Below are 17,439 nucleotides of genomic sequence, written 5' to 3'. Positions count from 1 at the left end.
TTCCAAAGCTTGCATAAGGCATTTAGTAAGGTCTCTTTTCCTTGAGTTATAAGTTAAACCCAGGGTAAACCTCTTATTATATTTTTTTATTAGCCACTGAATATTAGTTTTTAGTTTTACGTTATACTGGACAGCTCATGTAACTCTATCGGTTTCTTTTACTTTGTTCAATTAATATTTTCTGAGGTACAGATTTGTGCCCAGCCTTATAATACCAAGAAGGGGAAGCGTTTTTCCATTGAAACATATATATCCCACAACATATTTAAGCAAAAGATTTATATAAAGCCCATTTAAATATACCAATTTTACAAACTTTTATCTCAATTTTATTAAATCTTATACCTTTAATTTTTATATTTATGTTTTAATCAATAATTCTTATTTCTAGAAGGAGTGCCAGAAGCCTTTTTTTGTGTGTGTGTGTGTGCATGGTATCTAATTTTATAGAAAAGTCTCTAGGATGCCCAAGTTTCAGCCAAAGAGCTTAGACCCTTCTCAATTTTTAATTTGATTAATTGGTCTGTTGTCCCAATCATTGATCAAGTATTTCAGTCTATATATACATATATTTTAAACTGTGGCAAATAAAACGGACTTGTTTGAACTTTAATGTTGGGGGGCAGTAGGTGATCTCTTTGGCCCTTTTTTCTTTACTTTATGTAGTGTAGTATCAAAACCTTGTACCTAAATCCAAAAATGTCCATTTTATTTATCTCATTCAAAATAACCATATAAAAATATTTATCCACTTTGGATAAGCCCCTTATCTTTTTTTTTTTCGACATTTTAACAATCCTTTTTCCAGTTATTCAACCTAATTAACATTAATTATTCTAAGTTTTTATTAGCATCTCTAGAACCATTTATCAGAAAGGAAAAACACAAATGTAGCTTTTCAAACCAGTTTTATTTTTTTCACTAAGTTCTTAGGTTAACCATTAGATATATTTTTCTACCATTAAAATTGATTTTCATAGGTACCAATAAAACAGCTGTTTATAATGAGATCTCTTTCAACTTTCACCAATTTAAAAGTTTTTCAAAATTAAAGGATCCATCATATGGCCATCGTTTATACATATATATCATATATATATATATATATACATAATATATATATATAGTGATTTTAAACCAATAAGATGAAGAGGCTCTTCCACATGAGAGTGGGGGTGTTGCCTAAATAAAATTCAAAGGTTTACTCTCCAAAAGCTAAAGGCCTTTGTGGTGCAGGCTGCTGAAACAAAGTTTAAGATGGCAAAATATCTGACAATTGGTACAATCAAAGATTTGTTTAGAATCCCAATTTATTTGCGTGGCCAGCATATGTACACAATACTTGAACCTTTTGTATGGCAGAGTCCAAGGTTTCCTTCAAAAAAAAAAGTAAACATATATATACATACATACACACACTTAAAACACCCAGAGAAAGATAAAAGGATTACATTTCAAGGACACAGGAAGAGAAATCCAAGTTCCCCCTAACGGGGATTTTGTTTTTATAAGTTCAGAATTCCAAAAAGTGTTTTTATCAGGCCTGGTTAGTTACTTTCAGAGTGAGTTGTTTTTTTTTTTTCTAATTCCCAATTAATGCTGTAAGTTTTGTACGTACATAAACCTGGCTGGGGTAATCGTTGGAGGCTGGCAATCTGTCATTTCTTTTTCTTTTTCTTTTCTTTTCTGTTTTTTATTTTTTTTTTGAAAGTTCTATTCCCCATTGTAAGGTCGGGTTCTCAGAATAAATTTGCTAGTAAGATTTCCCTCAGGGACAACTATATGGCATGAAGACTTTGCCTCTACCACTCCTGCAAGATTCTCTGTCACCAGAGAAAGCTGTTACCAGCCAGGAGGAGGGTCCCATTTTTGGAGTTGAAAGGTTACTCATAAGAGTTTTACTTTTATCCTGAAAAATTCAATGAAGGTAACCAAATTGAGGAAAACATTAGACCAACCTCTTACCTAACCACTCAGCCCTGAACCCAGTGTCTTTCAACTTGGACACATTCGGGATGTCTCCACTGGGTGAGTATTTTCCTGGTATGTTTCCACCAGCCCCACTTCGGACGTCTCCTCAAGGTGGGTATTTCCCGTTATCTTTCAACCAGGCCCCACCCAGTATGTCTCTACTGGGTGGGTAATTCACCCCAGTATCTTTCAACTGGAGGGCCAGTTACCTGGAAACACCGCCAAATAAATCTCAGGATCATCAACCAATATGTGAGTTCCGAGAAACAAGAGAGACCCACCCAAATTCATCTGGACACCCCGAGGAGGCAGATGGGCACAAAGGGCCACTAATGGTACCAAGGCTCCAGATACTTGGAGAGTTCAGGTGGAGAAAGTCTGCTCTGGGTCCCTTCATGATGTCCAAAACTGTTGACTGAAATACATGTGCAGCCTAAAAGTTAAGAGTTATGTTTTATTTGGCGGGACGACTCGAGCCGTGATGACAGCCTCTCAGATCTCTCTGAGGGACTGCTCCCAAGAGGTTGAGGAGGAGCTAGGATATATAGGAGCTTTATAACAAAGACCAGGTTGTTGGAACAGTAAAAGATTGCTTGTTATCTAAAGAAAGCCAGATATCTCAAGTTCAAGAATTTAGTGCTTTTCTATGTATGGGAGGAAGCAAACATTTTGGACTCCCTGAATTCATTCTTTAAACAAGCACCTAGCTACCTACGGCCAGTATCCTGTCCTTTCTTATTCTGAGTCTTCTCAGAGGGCACCATTGTGAGTTGCTGCAGCTGCTGGGCTGCAGGCATGTCCTCGCTGGGGGTTGGCGGCAGCCGCTAATGACTTGGTTTCAGCATTCTTTGTTTACTGACATGGTTGCAGTATTTTCATTCACATTGTAGTATTTTCATTCACGGAATGATTATGGATAATCTGCAACCTTGGAAAGCAACCGAGATGGAATTACTGCAGGTACCCTCTATTTTAATAAGCCGTGTGCAAACATAAACATGGAGGAAGCATACATTTGGATTTGGTGGTGTAGGGTAGGGTTTCTGCACATTATAGGAGAACGCAATGCAGAATTCCTTAAGTCCACCTTTTTTTTCTGTAGTGGTTTCTGAGAACAATTTATGGTAATTAACCAACATTGACAAACGGTGGCACACATTGCATTTAAGAGCTGGCCGGATGCAGACTTGTGTATTGGACAGGTGGAATTCATAGGCAAGTGGTCAGGTGGATGGGAGAGAGATGGAGCCTAGGCCTGGGCCCAGATTCCGGTTTAAATCGCCATTTCCTCATCATACGGCCTTGGACTAGAATATAACCACTCTTAACCTTTTGGTGAATCTGTGAAATGGGCATGATAATATTCATTTCTTCCTGGGATTGTTGTAAGTTCTAAAGAGTATTATAGCACACATGAAGCACTTAACACACTGGCACTTAGCAGTGTTCACTGTGTGCGACCGCCCCGCTTAGCGTGTGTCAGAGCCGTAAATGCAGCATTTGTCTGTCGAGGACGCACTGGTGGCCCCTTGAATAGGTTGTGAATTTGGTGATTTCCTTTAATCTTGGTAACTCTGTGTGCCATGGGCAGTTATTTTCATGGACAGATGAGGAATCTCAGGGTAAATAAGACTGTGTAATTTGCCCAAAGTCAGACCATAATTTTGGGTGCAGGGGCCTCGGTTCAACATGGGCCCCAGGGCCTTCTGCCCTCTCCGTTCAGCCCCAGAGCCAGACGTGGGGTCGTCTGTCTCCCAGCCCAGAATATCCAGTAGGCAGCAACACAAACCTGGACCTGTGCTGCTTAAGCAAAACTCCGGAGGGGAGGCAGGTACTAAAGGGATAAATGTAAAAAGAGACGACTGCAAACTGTGATCAGCCCTGAGAAGGAAAGGAACACGCCCCGCAATGCAGAGCTGCGAGCTTTCCCATCGGGGCTGCTCTGGGGGCGTTCATCTCAGCTAAACAAACTCTGCTGCTGCACTAAGGCAGGAAGGCAGGGAGCATGTGGCCAGGTAGACAGGGCCTTGTTAATCATACTCATTCCCCATTAAGCTGCAGCTGTCACGGGCACTTACCTAGTAAACAGATGTCTTCCATAATCATCACGCACTTTTCTTGGTTGTTTTATTGCCCCACCTTTGAGATCAGGTCATTGAAGCTGGGGAGTTTGCTGCATGCCCGTGATCACCATGGAAATACCCCCACTGGTCTTTCAACCTAGACTGGTGTGGCTGTCATATCCCAGCCCTGTGAATGGCATAGTGTTGCTTCTCCCAAGTGGCCCAAATGACTGACATTGATATTCTTAATTCGTAGGAAATGGTATGTGACAATAAGAGAAAAAGGTAGTAAGAACGTTTTTGGAAAACTAGAAAAAAATCCAATTCTTCCCAGCTGGGGGAGTATACCCTGTGTCACTCACCCTACTCACTGCATGTCACCTCCTCCCTGCAGACTCCACATTCAGAAGCCACTCTGAGCCTTTGAAGAACATTTTGCCCCGTGACACTTTTGACTATGACCTGCGACCTCTCTGTCCCTGGTTAACTCTCTCTTCAAAGCCATTTAAATTTTTTGCAGCAGGCTCCTCCACTCAGATGTAAGAATAGCCTCTTTCAACTTCTTGATGCAGCTCCTTAATGAAGATCTTGTTAATGAAACTTAGTCAAAACCTGGGAGGTATGCACACAGTGACTGCAACCTCAGCACTTTATGAAGTTCAGAATCAGATTTGTGGGTGACTCAGGAAAGGCTTTTTTAAGGTAACAAGGGGAAAGTGAAAGGACGCAGGCTGTGTGAGACTGAATCATCTCGGTCCCAGCCAGCAAGGCACCTGCGTTCAGGATGGTGTGTGGGGAGTGCAGAGTTCTCACAGAGAAAGAAGTGTTGGGATGGGAGGGAGGACAGTTAGGTACTTTACTGTGGAGGGAAAAAGTGGGTTGAACATTTCCTGGTTGAACAAGAGGATTGTGACATGATGTGCTTGTATTTTGGAGAGAAGGGTTTTGTGGGGACAAGCCTAGGGAGAACGCTCTGTGGCTGGGGAGTCAGCACAACAGAGAAACACAGGGAACAGGTCAGACCCCAAGGCCCCTGCTGGGGAAGAGGCTGCCAGCCAATTTGAGCCCTGGGGGCTGCTTTTGTCCCTTAGCTGGGGCCTCAGAGCTCCATTCACAACCCAGTCCTGTTGATACAAGAAAAAATAGGTGAGGCATGAGAAGGGCTGTATCCCAGGCTTTTGTTGAGCCCCTGGGATGTGCCCCGCTAGATGTTGTTCCTTGGCTTCATGCAGTAAAGGATTCAAGAGCAAGCCAGTGTTGAGTAAAGGTAGATTTATTCAGAGAGATACATTGAAAAGCAAGAGAAAGGCCACGAGTTATGGGGGTTGGATGCTCAGATTAAAAGAAAGTACACACTCCACAGACAGAGTGTGGGCCTTCTCCTAAGAGGGAGAGAGAGTGGTGACCTCGAGGAGGCGCTGTGTTGCTGGTTTTCATGGGCTTGGTGGTTTCATTTGCTAATATGTAGAACGACCAGCCTAAGGGCAAGGGGCTGGGATTCCCAGGGAGTTGGCCATTTCCCACCCTTTGACCTTTTGTGGCTAGCCTTGGGACTGCCATGGTGCCTGGGGCATGTTATTCACCATGTTACTATTACAATGGGTGTATAATGAAGCTCAAGCTCTGCTAGAAGTTAAATCTCTTCATCCTGAGCCTCAAGGCCTACTGGAGGTTGAATCCTTCACCATTTTGATGTTAATTGCTGTGGCCTTCCTTGAATGGCTGTTCCCTGCCCCCTTCCATCCTGTGTCACTGTGATGACACAGAGAGAGCAAAGGCCGGGCCCTGCCTGTGCTCCTGCATTTAACAGCGGGAGGTGTGGGGTGGGCTTATGATGAATCTGAGTGGTGAGAAGGATGTTTCAGCTTTTCCCACGTGAGACATGGGGCCCTGCCAGCAGCCATCACAGATTTATCTCAGAGCATTATTGCTTGTGTTGTTACGGAAAGAACAGGCCAGCCAAGAAACAAGCACTGAGATTTATTACGCCGGTGGGCTCAGAGGGTCTTCTGTTCCGAAGCTCTGAGCACCTCCAAGACCTGCACATGAGGTTCTATAGGGTTAATTACAAGTAAGGGGCTATTAGCCAATAAGGCTCAAACAACAAAAAGCAAGGAATCAGTACACTGAAGCTTATGAATTTGGAAAAGATCACGTTAGTGACAATTGTTGACCTTGGATTTACGAGTTAGCTTATTAGCCCAGTAAACTGACACTAAACTTCAGATTTACGAGTTAGCCCAGCAAAACTTAGATCAGCAAACCGACACTTATCACACTTAGATTTTTGACTTAGCTCGTTAGCCCAGCTGGGCTTTTCCTTCACAGTGTCACTCATCTTTTCTATATTTCCTTTTTTTTTTTTTTTTAAGTATTTAATCCAAATTTAATATCAGGGATTTTTTGGAAATAAATTTCTCTTTTTCTTTTCTTTGGGGCTCTTTTGGGGGGGTAGGTAATTAGGTGTATTTATCTGTTAGTGGAGGCCCTGGGGCTTGAACCCAGACCCCGTGTATGCTCTACACACGCTCTAACACTGAGCTCTACCACCCACCCCTTCATCTTTTTCTTTTTGCTTTAGCTGCCAAAAATCTTACAGCTGAATTTCTACTCGGCCTTTAACACTTGCCCTGACTCCAGGGAATCCATTTTTATGACTTTACCTCCCCCTGGTTTCATTTAAGTATTGAATCTCCAATTTCTCTTCACTCTCAGTTTTGCCTTTTTGTTGTTATGGTTGTTAAGGTGTGTTTAAAAAATTGTTTAATTTCTCTTTTAGCAGGAGGCTGAAAGTAAATAAATATGTAAACAAACAGCACACTTAAATGCTTTTATACATTCTAAGCTGTTTAGTAGTTACTTAAAAACCGAATTGAATATTAAAGTGACAACATTTTTAAATTACTTTTTAATTTTTTACAAAGATATAGCTGATTTAAAATATGATATGTTTCAGGTGTACAATAGATGCTCCACTTATAGTTACTGTAAACATTGGCTGTATTCCCTGTGTTGTAAGATACATCCCTATAGCATGTTTACATTACATGTTGCAGTTTGTATAAGAAATTTGGGTAACGCAGAGTCTGGGGCATGGCTGTGTCTGACCCAGGGTCACGCTCACCCTGCCTGTCAGAGCCCAGGCCCTCACTCCTGTCTGCAGGGCAGTGAGTGGAGGCAGCCCTCATCAGTGCTGGCACCACCCTCTGAGGGGCAGTGACAGCAGTGTCTGTGTGTGGACGTGCAAAGTGTTGTTCCAGGAGCTTTACATGCATTTCTGCATTTAATAATTAAAGCCCTCCTGTGAGGAAGCGTTTTATGATTTTAATGAATAATACATTTGATTTTGATATTGATAAACTTCAAACCTCCGGAAAATTTACAGAAGTAGTACAGTAAACGCTTAGATACAGTTCACCTTAAAGGGCAATATTTGTCCTTTTGTGTCTGGCTTATTTTAGCATAAAGTTTCAAGGTTCATCCATATTGTAGCCTGAATCAGTATTTTATTCTTTTGGTTTCATAATATCCTTTTTCTTTTTTTTTCATTTTTGATCTATTTAAAAATATTTTCATTGAAGTCTAGTCAGTTTATAATGTTGTGTCAGTTTCTTGTGTACAGCACAACAATTCAGTTAAATAGGAACATACCTGTATTCATTTTCATATTCTTTTTAAACATAAGTTACTATAAGATATTGAATATATTCTCCTGTGCTATACAGTATAAACTTACGGTTTATTCTATACATACTCAGTATCTGCAAATCTTGAACTCCCAATTTATTCCTTCCCACACCCTCTCCCCTCTGGTAACCATAGTTTGGTTTCTATGTCTCTGTGTCTATTTCTGTTCTGTAGATAAGTTTATCTTTTTGTGTCTTTGTTTTATGATTTTTTTTTTTTTTTAGATTCCACATGTGAGTGATCTCATATGGTATTTTTCTTTCTCTTTCTGGTTTACATTTCTTAGAATGACATTCTCCAGGTCCATTCATGTTGCTGCAAATGGCATTATTTTATTATTATTTAATGGCTGAATAGTAGTCTATTGGAGAAATATACTACAGTCTCTTTATCCAGTCATCTTTCAGTGGACATTTAGGTTGTTTCCATGTCTTGCTATTGTAAAAAGTGATGCTGTGAACATTGGGGTGTAGGTGTCTTTTTGAATTACGGATACTTCTGGATATATGTCCAGGAGTGGGATTGCTGGGTCATATGGGAGGTCAATTTTTTGTCTTTTGAGGAACCTCTATACAGTTTTCCACAATGGCTCCACCAAACTGCATTCCCACCACAGTGTAGGAGGGTTCCCAATTCTCCGCAGCCTCTCCAGCATTTACTGTCTGTGAACTTCTGAATGATGGCTATTCTGACTGGTGAGAGGTGAGACTTGATTGCAGTTTTGATTTGCATTTCTCTGATAATGATATTGAGCATTTTTTTCATGTGCCTATTGGCCATTTGTATGTCTTCATTGGAGAAATGTTTCTTTAGGACTTCTGCCCATTTTTGAATTGAATTGTTTGTTTTTCTTTCTTATTAAGTGTAAAAGCTGTTTACATATTCTGGGAATTAAGCCCTTGTCAGTTTCATTTATTGCAACTATTTTCTCCCATTCCATAGATTGTCTTTTTGTTTTGCTTTTTGTTTCCTTTCCTGTGCAAAAGCTTGTAAGTTTAATTAGATCCCACTTGTGTATTTTTGCTTGTATTTCTATTGCTCGAGTAGACTGCTCTAGGAAAACATTGTTGAGATGTATGTCAGATGTTTTGCCTATGTTTTCTTCTAAGAGGTTTATAGTGTCTTGTCTACATGTTTCAGTCTTTAAGCCATTTTGAATTCATTTTTCTGTATGCTGTGAGGGAGTAGTCTAACTTCATTGATTTACATGCAGCTGTCCAGTTTTCCCTACACCATTTGCTGAAGAGGCTGTCTTTACTCCATTGTATGTTCTCACCTCCTTTGTCAAAGATTCAATGACCAAAAGTTTGTGGGACTATTCTTGGTAATTTTGTTTATCCGTCCATTGATGGATGGATATTGTTTGTAACCTTTGGCTACTCTGAATGATACTGCCATGAATATTGATGTGCAAGTTTTTGTGAGAATATATTTTCATTGTGTTGGCTGTACAGTTGGCCCGCCATATCTGTAGTATCCACTTCATGGATCCAGATGGCTGATTGTAAAGGGACTCGAATATCCTTGGATTATGGTATCCAGAGTGGGGATTTCCTGAAACAAACCCCCCGAGGTTACTGAGGGATGACTCTATATGTAGGAGTGGAATTGCTGTGCCATATAACTCTAACCTTTTGAGGAAACACCAGGCTTTTCCAAAGAAGCTGCACCATTGCCCCTTTCCAATGGCTGCGTATTGAGGGTTCCCATTTCTCTGCCTCCTGACCGACAATTGTTATTGTCCATGTTTTGATTATAACCATCCTAGTGAGTGTAAAATCAGATCTCATTTTGATGTTGATTTTGCTAGTGATGCTGAGCACCTTTTCATATGCTTATTGGCCAATTGTGTATCTATTTAAATACTTGGCATATTTAAAAATTGGGTCGATTTTCTTTGTATTGATCAGTTGCAAGCATTTGTTTTATATCCTGGATACTAGTCTCTTATTAGATGTATGCTTTGCAAAATCTTTCTCCTGCAGATTGTCGTTTCACTTTACTTTTTTTAAACATTAAAACAATTTCTTTCTAGGGGAGGTAATTAGATTTATTCATTTTATTTTTCTTGCTAAGCACGCACTCTATCACTTGAGCTACCCCCTTCCCCTTTCATTTCACTTTCTTGATGATGTCCTTTGTAACAAATGGTTTTAATTTTGATGAACTCCATTTTATATTTCTTTTTTTTCACTTGTGCTCTTGGTATTGTATCTAGGAAGCCATAGCCTATCCTACGACCACAAAGATTTAAACTATATCTTCTTTTAGAAAGTTTATACATTTAGTTTTTACATTTCTGTCTGTGATCCATTTTGAATTAATATTTTATTTGTTATATAAAATACGGGGGTCCAGATTCCAGATTCATTCTTTTGCCTTCAGATACCCAGGTGTCTCTGCACCATTGGTTGAATAGACTATTGTTTCAATGAAGTGTTGTTGGCACATTTCTGGAAAACTGACTGTAAATGTAAGTTTCCCCCCTGGATTTTTTATTGTGTCTCATAGATTTTTGCATCCAAACTTATGCCAGTACCATAATGACTTGAGTACTATAGATTTGTAGTAACCTTTGAGTGAGACCTCCAACTTTGCTCTTCTTTTTCAAGATTGTTTTGGCTGACCTGGGTCCCTTGCACTTCCATATGAATTTTGGCATCAGTTTTTCAACTTTTGCAAAGAAGTCAGCTGGAATTTTTATAGGGATTCCATTAAATTTGTAGATCACTTTGGGGAGTCTTAGCATTTTTAACAATATTGTCTACCATTCCATGAACATGGGATGCCTTCCATATATGTAGATCTTTTAATTTTTTTTTTGGTGATACTTCAAAATATTCAATGTGCAAATCTTGTAAAATTTTGTTAAATGTATCTCTCATTTTATTTTTAATGCTGTTGTAATTGGAAAGGCTGAGCTTCCTAATGGTGGGACTATATATCAATTTGTTTATTTCTAGGATTCCTACACAGCAAATACCCTAGATTTATATTTGCTACATAAATCTATCCACAATTCTTCCCACCCCCGTGTCATAAGAAACCAAGACCCAGGTTAAGCTACCTGAACACCTATGTGGAAGTGAGAAGTGAGACCCTTGGGTGGGGCTTTGTGCAGATTAAACTGAAAGCTTATTCATTATAGCTTCATCTTAATTTCTTTTAAACAATCCTTTCAGTGTATATAGTCAGATACATTAAGAACATGCCCTTTTGAAGTGTGGAGGAGCTAAGACTATAATTTTCAAATAATTTCTAGTGAGAGTGTTGTACTTGAAACCTAATTTGCATCAATCTTTGAAGATTTATGTTTCAGGAGCTTTGACTATATAATACCAGTCTTTATTCAATAACTACAACTAAATGCTCAAACAACATGTAAGAGTTTGAGCAAACTGCCCCCGCCCCATAGTGCTGGTTGGCTGCAGCTGTAACTGGAGTCAAGGCTTACCTATCCCAGTACGCTTGGGCTGATCTGCTCAAAGGGGTTCATCCAATAGTTTGTTGGTAGTCTTTTGGACAAAGCCATAAAGCATTGATTTAAGGTTGCTGGAATGGAATCTATTATATTAATATTAAGTAAGCACATATTGAGTGCTTACTGTATGTTGGGAATTGTCCCCTGCTTCACATTGATATTATTTTGCTTAAAACCCCTCATATTTCCTTGTTATTCACACTTTACAGATAAGGAGACTGAGGATTTGGTCTTCTCTCTTTTGGGGAGAGCTCATTATCAATGATGGGAAGTTGTAGGGAAAAAGATATTGATTCATCCAGAGAAAACATTTTTCTGAGAGTCAGCACTGAAGAGGGTGATCATTGTTTGAGTGAGACGAGCCCCGGTTTGTACGGAGTCAGCATCCCTGTCCTGGACACGGCACGTGTAGGGCTGCATGGTGGGTGAGGTGGCGCGGCCGCGCAGGGAACACGGATGCCGGGCCATTGGGCTGTGCTCAGGCCCGGTGGGGCTTTCTCCTAAGGGAAGTGGAACATCATTGTCAGATTTTAAGTAGGGGAGTGGGGTGCTCTCGTAGATCACTTTTGTCTTGTAGAATGCTTAGAAACATTTAGAAGTCTCGGCAGGAGGTGATGTGATGAGTCAGAGTAGGGTGGCTTTGAGGTGTAGCAGTGTTCAATTTTCAAGTGATTTTCAGTCCCAGGTTTGTGGCTCAGTAGCCATGTCACTTTGGATGACACACTCAAGGAAGTGAAACAATTTATCTTACTAATTGAAGCAGTGATTTACCGACTTCGCAGGACTGCTGTGGAGATCCAGTGAGATTACATGTGCGCAGTGTGCAGCGTGGTCCCCAGCACAGAGTCAGTGCTGAGGGAGTGCCAGTGAGAACCTGGTAGGTGAGGTGTGGGTGGTGGGACTACATGAATGAGGAAATTGGGCCCTGAAGGAGGGGTCCAGTCACATCTGTGAGTGATGGGCCTGAGCTGGGAGAGGCAGAGAGACCTTGCCCCCCGACCAGGGGCCCTGGGCAGGACGGCTATGGGAGGAGCACCGTGAAGTCAGCTCTTTGCAGGTGGAGTTGGAGGTGCCCTTGAAACATCTAAGTGCAGTGCCACAATCACAGAGGAGTTCTGGGCCCAGGCTGTGCATTTTCCAATAATCTCAATCCCTGAGGACACCGAGGTATTGATCATTGAACGTGAAGACATACTTACAGGAGAAGTGAATAGTAGTATCATCCCTGTCATCAAAGCTCACGTCTCTTTATTCATCACTCACTTTGCTAATTGGGTACTTACAAAGCTCACTTCACCGTCCTCACCTGGGCTCAGGCTCCACAGAAAAGATTTTGTGAGTCTCCCTCTTTTCCAGAAGAAAACACATTTAGCTGGTAGATTTCTCTACCTCGCCAGACTTAGAATTTTAGTTTGTTGATTTAATTCTGTTTTCTGTTGTCCGTCTCCTGACAGGAGAGACATTTTACCTCATGATCAGGTTTCAATTAGCTGTTACTGAGAATTGCTGATCTGATCCATAGTGTATGTTTTCTATTAACTTTGTAGAGTACTTATCATTTTTCTGTCTTTGCCCTTTAATTTTGTTTCCTCTTCAATGTTCTATCCTATTTGGGGCCTTATTTTATTTTTTAATTAAAAAATGTCTGTTATCAGTTAAGAAAACAAAAGCAAAGAAAAAATGCACATGATAGCTAAAATATCTAGAAAATATCTATTGTGTTTTCTGTCTCGGCAATGGAGGGTTCTAGAAACTCTTGAAAACCTTCATTACATAAGTTCCTTAAAATGCTGATTAAAAAATAAGACCTTCCTTCCTCATCTTTCAAGCTGTACAGCTAATTGTCAAGAAAGTGAGGGGAAATCCTCAGAAGCCAAGTCAAACCAGAAAGCAGGGATTCTGGGAGATACGCAAGCCTTAGAAGCCCTGGGGGGGCCAGTTGGCTCCTGAACTGAGTTTCAGTTGCCTTGACAGGAGGGCAGAAGGTGAGACCCAGGCCTCTCACTCTGGGAGTTGGATGGCTGTTCTTATTTAAGGCCAAGCACATCCTGAGAATCCTGCTTTATAAAAGGGTGAATTAGAAAGAAATGTAAAAAAGCATTCCTCAAGGCAAGGAAGTAAGGAAAGTCAATTTTTTTGGAAGCGGGGAAAAATAACATATCCAAAGTAAGGATTTAGTTTAAATCTGTTCTGGCATGAGAGTGACAACAAACTTCTGGCAGAAAATCACAGCTCCTCCCGGAAAGAGAAGTTGTGTTTTGAATGAATCAGTGGGCAGCCATTCCCTAAAAAGGTCTCCAGAGTCTTCTCGATTCAAGATACTGGACCCAAACACCTCCGTTCCATGGTCTCATTTAAATAACCAGAAAGGTTTTAAAGGAAAGAAGCCATAATCATAGTTCTATTTATTGACATTAATATATGCTAGGAATTCAGAGGTGACTATGGAGTTGTCTCCTCTTTTATGGACCTTACTTTCTATTTGATATAGTTGGGGAACTTGGTGGAGGGTGGTGTTAGTCTGTTGCAATTAGCCAGGAGAGGAGATTAAGAAAACAGTGAAGGGTGGGTGACATTTTTAGCTGAGGACAGTCCTGTTCAGTTGGTTTGTAATTGCAGACTCGTTGAGTTGTCACTGGAGGGAATTGATCTTATGGAATTTGGACTTAACTCAGGCCTCTTCAGAATGGACAAGTGAACCTGGAGAAAGACAGTCAAATCTGTGCAGACATTAAAGTCCACGTGAACGTGCTGTATCCCTGAGCGAAAGATAGGGCAAGTAGGCAGCACTTCTTGAGGACAGAGGAGTAGTTTTTAAGGTTCTCCAAGAATGAATCCCAAGGAACCGGGATGGCCAGTTGTCAAACTTTGACTTTGCTCTTTGGACAGTGTACCCACCGAGGTTATTGGCCTTTTATAGGTTTCCATTTCTCTTTAATACATGTCAGGTGATGAGGACGTGGGCATACACTTTTGACACCTTGTCGAAGTGACTGGGTACCTGCCTAGAAGCACGGGCACAGCTACTGCTTCGCCATACATCTTGCCGCCCATCCCGCTCCCCGGCTCCGTGATCACGGCAGAGTGGTTCCTTGATGACCTGTCCGTCTCCTCTGTGACATTGTAACCCAACAAAATACCGGAGTGTATTAGCTTGGCTTTGTTCTTTTCCATCCTTCCCTTCGAATGATGATGACTGATAGTGGACCCAGTTACGTTTGCAGGTGATTTACACGTAGGGCTTTCAGAACAAACCTTGTAATCCCCACTGTGTGATCTAGAGAAGAAAGTTAGATTCTTTCCAAATTGTTTTGATGCACTTATGTGGGAAAATGATGTACTTTTGAATATGAATTTCCTCTCTGAATCATCATGGCTAGAGATGAATATTTGTAGACATGGAATGAGTTTTCTGTATTTGAACTGTATGGTCCCCTAAATTCTCCCCAGCTTTTTAAAGTCATCACTGGAGTGCTACCTCCAGAGTGTCCCAAAGCATCCACCACTGCCAGTTCTTCGGACAGTGTGAGTTTCCAAGTTGGAGAAGGCTGCTGGCTGTTGAGGCATTCTCTGGCACATCTCTGGCTGGCTGATGTGAACTTAGCACACAAGACTTGGCAGACAGTACCTAACCACGGTCACGTCCATTTCTGGAACACTCATGGAGGATTTTACACCTATGCTAGTGGCATACGTTATTTCATTTAGTTTTCCCAACAATCATAATTAGATTTTATCAACTGTATTAATAAGGAAACTGTCAAAGCGAGTGACGTGCAGACTTTGGACTGGAACACGGGTCTTTCTGATCCCTGTCTCTGTTCCCTCCCCGGCCTATCCTTCCCAATGGCCAGGAGACTCTTCCTCAGTCTTGAGTTTCCCGCTGATGTTACCACTCTCTTTGTTTCCGGAGAGGAAAACAAGTCTAAACTTACTTTCCAGTTGGAAATGGAATGGAGAGTTAACGTTGGAAGCCGGGAGAGTCTGTCCTGTGATGAAGCGGTCTCCAAGCCACTTCCACTGGGACGTCACGTCACTGTCTGGGCCCCTTGCTCAGCCTGTGCACAGGTGACAGCACAGATGTGCTGAGCAGTCCTCCCGGACAGGGCAGTGCATTGGAAATGTGTTTGGAGATTTGGTTTCATTACATAGGTTCCTGAGGGCCTTGGCCTGGCACTTCGAGTGGGACCACTCCCTGTCCCACAGACTCGTGCTCTGGGCCCGTGCAGACCTGACGTGGCCTCAGCCTGAGGCTCAGGGCCCGTGGTGATGAGGAGCATTTTAGTCCAGGGTCTGCCGGAGGCTCTGACACTTCTGGGCCGTGGGACTTTGTCCAGGATGATAATAATTCCTCCCCGAGTTTCAGATTTCCTTGCCTGTGAGCCGGGGTAGTAATAGTTTCTGAAATGATTGTAATGATTCAGTAACGGGCACAGCGTGTGCTGGCAGGTAGCTGGTGTTTAAGGAGCAGAAGTCGCAGTCACTCTGTCAGCCTCTCACTGTGTGCTCTGTGCTTTGAGAGGTTGTGTGTTTGGTGAAAGTCCCGTCCTAACCCTAGGGTCTAGATGAACTGTTGTTCCTTTACTTTCCCTTCCTTTTCCTCTTTCCCTTCTCTGTGTCCCATGTTTAGGTAGCAGATTCCTCTGTTTCAGGGAATACGGGCCTTTCTAATAAAAGGAGAGGCGGAACGCGGAAAGGTGGGGCCCAGAGGGGGTCTGGAGCGTCTGCACAGCGCTGCTTCCCTGCATTTCTGCATCCGGTCCCATCAGTGCACGAAGTCAGCCTTCCTCTTCCTTCTTGTGTCATTGAGTCTCTGTTTTAAGGGAAAAATTTTTACGGGTCTTTTTTCACTTACATGTTTCGTTCAGATGCTTGCTGCTTTTCTTCCTGTGCTTCAGCGTTCCGAGGAGAGAATTCAGCAGTGCAGCATCCTCTCCGAGCTCTATGAGTTGTTCGGCTTCCACTGCAAGTCCGCCTTCTTCAAGCGGGTGGCCCCCGTGCAGCGCGCGGCCCCCGGCATCCCTGAGCCTGGCGGGAAGGCCTGCTCCCGACTCCTTCTGCAGACGCTTCCTGGCTACAGTCTGTCGCTGGACCTGCAGGACTTCAGCAAAGGTGTTGGAACTAAAACATTGCTTCAGCCCCATTAACCATGCCTGGTTTGTGCCCTGCTGTTCTGTCTCATCAGGGTGAATTCTGATTCGTTTAGAACAGGGCTCAGAAGACTTTTTCTGTCAAGGGCTTGGGAGTAAGTATTTCAGGGTCTGCAAACCTCCTGATCTCTGGTGCAGCTGCTCAGCTCTGCTGTTCAGACGCCAGAGCAGCCGGACATTCCACACACCCACAGAGCGTTATTAACAGCGGTGGCTGGGGCTGGATTCGGTGTATGAACTGCAGTTTGTCCCCACAGCCCCCTCACTATTGACGCCTGCACCAGAGTGTGCATTTGCGACAATGAGTGAACCTGCACTGACACGTCATCATCACCCAGAGCCCAGACTTGACACTAGGATTTACACTTGGTGGTGTGCACTCTGTGGGTTTGGACAGATGTGCAATGTCATGTATCCACTGTCACAGCATCATACAGAGTAGTCTGTCTTAGTGACCTTAAAATGCTCCGTGCTGCACCTCATTCATTGCTCCTTCCACTCTAGCCTCTGACAGACACTGATCTTTTAGTCTCTGTGGTTTTCCCTTTCCCAGAACACCATACAGTTGGAATCAGACAGTTGCGGAACCTTCCCAGATTGGCTTCTTTCACTTAGTAATATGCATTTAAGGTTCCTCCATGTCTTTCAATGTCTTGATAACTCATTTCATTTTAGCACCAAATAATAGTCCATTTTCTGGCTGGACCACAGTTTATCCATTCACCTACTGAAGAACAGCTTAGTTGATTCTGAGTTCTGGTGATTATGAATAAAGCTGCTATTAACATCTGTATGCAGATTTGTGTGTGGACATAAGTTTCCATTTCGTCGAGTAAACACCAAGGAGCACATTTGCCAGATCATATATTACGAGTACGTTTAGTTTTGTGAAAAATTGCCAGACCGTCTTCCAAAGTATCTGGGCCATTTTACATTCCCACCAGCAATGCATGAGAATTCCTGACGCTCCACATCCTCACCAGCATTCGGTGCCTTCAGTGTTCTGCGTTTTGGCAGTTCTGACAGGTGTGCAGTGGTACCTCGCTGTTTCAGTCTGCAGCCCCTTGATGACAGATGCTGTGGAGCA

General features: G+C 42.2%; 1 protein-coding gene across 1 annotated transcript in view; it reads left to right on the top strand.

The window, feature by feature from the left end:
* LOC116151557 (trafficking protein particle complex subunit 9) overlaps positions 1-16,178 on the top strand; it is a 373,012-nt gene extending 356,834 nt beyond the window's left edge. Inside the window, exon 6 of the transcript XR_010377092.1 lies at positions 16,101-16,178. The gene's annotated coding sequence lies outside the window, so the exon portion shown is untranslated. The remainder of the gene's footprint in view (positions 1-16,100) is intronic.
* Positions 16,179-17,439: the final 1,261 nt, after the last annotated feature.

The sequence above is a fragment of the Camelus dromedarius genome, chromosome 21, assembly GCF_036321535.1.
Source record: "Camelus dromedarius isolate mCamDro1 chromosome 21, mCamDro1.pat, whole genome shotgun sequence".
Taxonomy (NCBI): domain Eukaryota; kingdom Metazoa; phylum Chordata; class Mammalia; order Artiodactyla; family Camelidae; genus Camelus; species Camelus dromedarius.
Note: the sequence above shows the minus strand (reverse complement) of the source record. Positions and strands in the feature narration are given on the sequence as shown.